General features: G+C 41.1%; 1 long non-coding RNA gene across 1 annotated transcript; it reads right to left on the bottom strand.

The window, feature by feature from the left end:
- Positions 1-671: 671 nt before the first annotated feature.
- Positions 672-1,482, bottom strand: LOC138489607 (uncharacterized). Its single transcript, XR_011274832.1, has 2 exons — positions 1,171-1,482; positions 672-1,060 (listed from the first exon to the last, which is right to left on the bottom strand). It is a non-coding gene; the product is annotated as an uncharacterized lncRNA (long non-coding RNA).
- Positions 1,483-6,104: the final 4,622 nt, after the last annotated feature.

Raw genomic sequence — 6,104 nt, 5'->3', positions numbered from 1 at the left:
TTCTCACGGAGAGCCTCATTGTCTCTCTGTGCTTCCTGTGTAATTCTGGAATTGGGCCAATTTCTGCTGCAGGAGGGTTACCTCCCGAGTCCTGTCCTTACTGGCCTGGTCATTCTTTGCTAGAGCATCGTCCACCCTCCTGGCATGCTCCAACAGTTTTTCGTAGTCTTTCTTGAGCTCACCCAGTCCCTGAAGGGCCAGGTGATTTTCTTCCATTTTAGTTTTTAAATAACTGACCTCCGGCCTAAGGTGTCCCTTTCCTGAATTAGAGTACCCCTCTGTACAGCCAGGTCGTCCCTTTTGTCTTTGGAGTGTACCAGCTTTCTGGCGCGCTTCATCAAATTCAGTTTGGGAGTCAAGTTCTTTGAGAATTAATGTATTATTTTCTTCTTTTACTTGGTCTAGGCAGTTTTGCAGGGTGACTACCTGGTCTGCGCATGCTCTATTAACATTTTATTGCTGTTCCAGCTTTTGTTGGCTCTGTATTAGGGAGAACAACTTAAATGGGGAGGAAACCCGGTATACGTTTAACTAAGATAGGTTAGCAACGTATACTCTGTCTAAGTCCGGGAGGACAAAGATCCGTGTTTAAAGAGGAGACAGAGCTATAGTGTAGATGCCACACATATAAAGAGCTCCCATTGGGAGAGCCACAAAAGGACCAGTCGTGGTTAAAATGATAAACATCAGATTTAATAGAATTATGACCTAAAAAGTGATTAAATAGTGTGGTCCACAGTACATACAATTCATAAACATTTAAACATATATCAAACAGTCGTTACGTGATAAGCTAGAATTAGCTAATTGACAGTGTATCAAAAACAGGGATACACTCAACATCAAGAGGTACGCTTTACAGAAAGTGCAACGTACTCTACAGTAATTAGAATCAGTATGTCAAAAAACTTAATAACTCTGGTGCCAGTACAGAGTATTAGCTCGACATGTTTCAGTTCCTACAGTTATTATGGAACATTCATCAGGAGATATACAGGTGACCACGTAACCAAGACAACATTTAAAAACGAAATGATGACATTTGAAGTATTCGTAGCATCTGCAAAGTAAAGAACAAAAAAAGCGCAAAACATGAGCTTCAAATTAGCCATTATTGTTGCATGTTCAAAATACATGAACCAAGGCATCTAAATAGAGGGAAATAAATACCTCCACTGATGCCTGTGGGTGCTCTCTACTCGAAAGGTAGTAGGCGGTGTAGAACTGAGGGTCGTCTCTACCTAGGATATAGAAAAAACATCCAAATGAGCGCTGAGTAGTAGCTCACTAAAAAAGCAGGATATGTGCTTAGGCTTAGCAAATAGCGAAACTAGTATCGCATAAAAAACATATGAAAAGGTGTCCGGGTGAGAGAAACCCAGTGCTGAGAGACAAAACGAATTATCCACAGTGTGCCCCATATAATTCCAGAAGTTGAGAAGAAGTCGGTGACTAGAACCTAAAGAGGTAGTTCAAGGTATAGTCTCTAATCTCGTGTGTTTATAGGAGACAGAAGGCGGCTAGTAACACTCAAAAGTAAACAACTTCCCCACAGGCAATACCTTCAAGTTGGCAGTAAGAGTGTCAGTCGTGACCAAATCCGACAGCCCCAGGATATAATCCTGCCGCCAGCGCTAGTGCTGTGTGGATAGTACGGAGAGTGCCGTCTGTTATGCGGGCAGCAGTGCAGCAGGACTGGGCGACCGATGTGCGAGTGGTAGTCAGGGAAATACAGTAGTCCTACAACTATGTTGGAAGAGAAAAGAGATGTAGAGCAATGTGGTTAGTCATGGCAGCCATCATGGAATGGCTCAGACCGGACAAGGAATTAGTACACTAGGTAGCACACAGTCTACAAAAAACGATGGTAAGGGATCAAGTGAGTGTAAACGATTATATGTTGTACCATTCAATAGATTCGTTAAGACCCCTGATGTCACTCTGCAGAGTATATATCATCTTTTGTTCCATATAAAGCAATTTTTTCTCCCGGGTGGCATAGTTAGATCCTTTAAGTGATAACAATATTGTCCATTTGAAATCCTCGTGATGATGCTTCAGAAGATTGAAATGTTTCACCATGGGAGCATTTTCAGTTCTGTTCTTGAGACAGCTCCGGTGTTCCATGATACGAGTTTTGGCTTTGCGGGTTGTTTTCCCTACATAGTGCAGTCCACATTTACAAGTGATCAGCTACACCACAAATTCGGTGTTACAATTAGTCAAGTTTTTCTGTGTCCAGAGCTTTGACAGGCCAACATCTACATTTTTAGTTATAGAGGTCAATTTACAGACCCCGCACGAGCCACAAGGATAGTGACCGGTAGGTTCAGGTAGACCCCATAGGGTGGTTAATCTGGGTTCCTGGATAGGGATAGGTTTAAGTTTGCTGTTACTAACCCTGTTACCTATCGTCGTGCTCCTTTTATAAGCAAAGATCGGCACACTCATAGAGGGGGAGGTCGTTTGAAAGATTTTCTAATTCTTCTTAATGATGTTGGTGATCTCAAAGCTCCGGTTAGAAAAGGTATTCACACACACAATACGATCATCTTTAGGTTTAACAGGTTTTGGTTCCAATAGTGCTTCTCGGTTGTTATTAAAAGCCCTTTTGGCTGATTTTTTCACCAGTTTATTAGGGTACCCTCTCTGTCTCAGTTTTTTCACGAGAGTGTTCGCCTCCGCCTCGTATATTTCTTTCGTAGAACTATTCCTTTTATGGCGTAAAAACTGGCCAAAGGGAAGATTATCACGAAGATGCTTAATGTGATGGCTGGAATAATCAAGAAGAGAATTTTTATCGGTGGGTTTATGATAAGGCTTAATTTTCAAGACTCCATTGGTTGCAAAAATGGTTAGGTCGAGAAAATTAATAAACTCGTTACTAGACGTCATAGTAAACTGAAGGTGAGGATTAAGATTGTTAAGCCAGTTGAAAAAATTGTTAGCTTCAGTCAAGGTGCCTCTCCATATGACCAAGATGTCGTCAATGTAGCGACTCCACTTCACGATGTTATTACTATAGGGATTGAGGTTGCTGTAGACGTTGCTTTTCTCAAAGGTCTCTACGTACAAGTTAGCAACACTCGGAGCCATAGTGGCACCCATCGCGGTCCCTTCAACTTGTTGGAAAATCTTACCATTGAACTCAAAGTAGTTTCGTTTTAATGCTAGTTCAACGCACCAAAGGATAAACGAAGTAGGGACCGGATCATTATCAATGCGGCCCAGAAGTATTTCTTCAATCGCATCAAGGGATGCTTGTTGGGGGATATTGGTGTAGAGGGATACGATGTCAAAACCTAATAGCAACTGGGTATTTGTATCGAAAGCCAAGTTTTCATGACTGTTAATAACATCTCGAGAGTCTTTTACATAGGATAGCATGTTTTGCACAAATCCCTTCAAATAGTGGTCCGCAAAAGTAGAGAGGGGTTCAAGTACAGAATTAATCCCTGCCACAATGGGTCGACCTGGAGGGTTCACCAAGGTTTTATGCACTTTGGGTAGAGTGTAGAAAGTGGGGATGCTTGGTTTTTTATTGTTGAGGAAATCCGCCTCTTGTTTCGAGATCCACTCTCGGTCTTTAGCTTTAGAAACTTTATCTGCAACGAGTGCCATGAGTTCCGGTGTCGGGTCCAGAGCGAGAGGGCAATAATAGTGGTTATCACGAAGTTGTCTTTCGCATTCCGTGACATAATCGGTGCGATTAAGAACCACAATACCTCCACCTTTATCTGCTTTCTTGATGACAATTTGGGAGTTTTTGGCCAAAGAGTCGAGTGCTTTAAGTTCTGAATTAGAGAGATTGTGGAAAGGTCTAGATGGTTTATTTTCCAGGACTTTAACTTCTGCGATCACTTTCTTTTCAAAGACTAACGACTCAGGAGAAAAACTCTGAGAAGGAGGGTAGAAAGTGGAAGGTTTACGGAGTCCCGTGCAGTTGAGAGGTTCTTCCAAGGGGATAACGTTATCAGCAGAGAAGAATTCTTTCAGGTGGATTTTCCTCATTAGTTTTTTGAAATCAATTAGAAATTCAAAAGGATCATGTAGTTTCGTCATCACGAATCCCAAACCTTTGTTGAGGACTTGTTGTTCTATATCTGTGAGAGTATAATCAGATAGATTAATCAAAAGCGATTCCCGCTTCTGGTTTGTTTTGTTCCGTCGTCCTAGCTGCTTCTGTTTGGGGCCTGGTGTAAAAAACGGCCCTGATTGCCTCTTCTTCGTTCATTTTGTCGTTGGGATGGTTGACCTCTTCCTCTTCGGTTGGGAGTCTTGTTCCCAGAGGAGGTTCCTTCATCTACATCGTCAGGGTCACTACTATCATGACTGGTACTGTATGAGGTATTACGAAAACGGACTTGTCTATTATATCTAGTTGGACCATTAGTTTGTAATGTTTTGTTGATATAATCTTCTTTAACATAAGGAAAATCTCTCTCATGCGAGAAACGGGCCAAGTCTTTTTTCATAAGTTGGATTCTTTCATTGGTATTTATACTTTTAAATTCCTTCATCTCTTTCTCAATTTCTTCAAGGCGTCTCTTATAGTTGTCCAAAGGTAATATTTTCTTTATATTCTCTTCAATTTTAAGAAGTTCGATTTCAATTTTAGTAGATGTTTCTTTGGCTGTCAATTAGCTAATTCTAGCTTATCACGTAACGACTGTTTGATATATGTTTAAATGTTTATGAATTGTATGTACTGTGGACCACACTATTTAATCACTTTTTAGGTCATAATTCTATTAAATCTGATGTTTATCATTTTAACCACGACTGGTCCTTTTGTGGCTCTCCCAATGGGAGCTCTTTATATGTGTGGCATCTACACTATAGCTCTGTCTCCTCTTTAAACACGGATCTGTATTAGGGAGTCCAAACTTTCTTGCACTCTTTTTGCAGCGCCAGTACTTTGGTATCCTGCTCTACCTTTTCCTGCTGCAGGATATCCAGATCTCCTTTTACTTTTATTAGGTACTATCTGGTTTCATTTTCTGATTCTTGGCTTTTTTGTATCCTTTGCTCTGCAGAGTCCAGATCAGTGTGGGCTTTTTCTAGTGATCGTACTCGCCTATTTTCCAGATATAGGTTTTCGGCATATTTTTCCTGTATTGCTCCAATGTGGAGGTACAGATATGCTGCTATTTTGGCAATTTTACTTTGCTCTTCTTTTACCTTCGGGGCCATGTACAATTCACTAAGTGACATGTGTAATGGACCCTGATCCTGCCATATATCTAATCCTGTGGCAGTGGCTTGTTCTTTGATTTCCTGCAACCAAACATTCTGATCCTGCTCTGTCCATTCACCCCTGACACATAATTTGTGCAGTATGTGTTCTTTTGCCATATTAATTTCTACTGGGGTCGCCATTCCGGAAATATTAATTTCCTTTCTGACTTACTTACTTGCAAAAAAGGCCAACTCCTTAGAGTGTTTCTATTGAAGGGTGTTTTCACAGTGTAGCAGCCCAACAGGGTTTATGTACCCCGTCAGTTAGCACGCTGTATTAGACTGTCACAAGTGGTATGTCTAATTCAGAAATCTTGTGACCAGCCCCCAATCTGTAAGTGATTTCAATCCGGCACTTCACCTAAGTCAATGCCTAGCGTGTAATGCAAGACTGAAATCCTTATTTATTTGTGTCTAAAAGTTCTTCTATTCTGAATGATGTACCACTTCTACCACACCCCTCTCTTGGAACGCCCCCCCACCCCCCTGGTCACACTGAACCACGAATCAGGCTGGCTTGCAAAGTTAAAATATTTATTTATATATTCACAATATAATCACACTATTTTGAATGGGGATACAAAATCACCTGTGGGGTGATGTCACACTAAGCAATCTCTTTAATCACAAGGAGTAATAATGAGCAAAAACAATGCAGCACAGCAATAATACTTTGGTGGGTGTGTGTTCAAATCAAATAGCAGTGTGGTTACTATTTCCCCCTGCACACCGCTCAACCCCCCAATATGCAATGTAGGGAGATATAGGAGGCGAGAGTACAGGTTTCAGGAATGTAGAATTCAAGTAAATGTATCAATCCCAATTTCCCAGAAAATGCAAAAAAGAAATTGCACACCCTAGATTAT

The sequence above is a fragment of the Ambystoma mexicanum genome, chromosome 9 (assembly GCF_040938575.1).
Source record: "Ambystoma mexicanum isolate Mex_15411 chromosome 9, UKY_AmexF1_1, whole genome shotgun sequence".
In the NCBI taxonomy this organism is placed as follows: domain Eukaryota; kingdom Metazoa; phylum Chordata; class Amphibia; order Caudata; family Ambystomatidae; genus Ambystoma; species Ambystoma mexicanum.
Note: the sequence above shows the minus strand (reverse complement) of the source record. Positions and strands in the feature narration are given on the sequence as shown.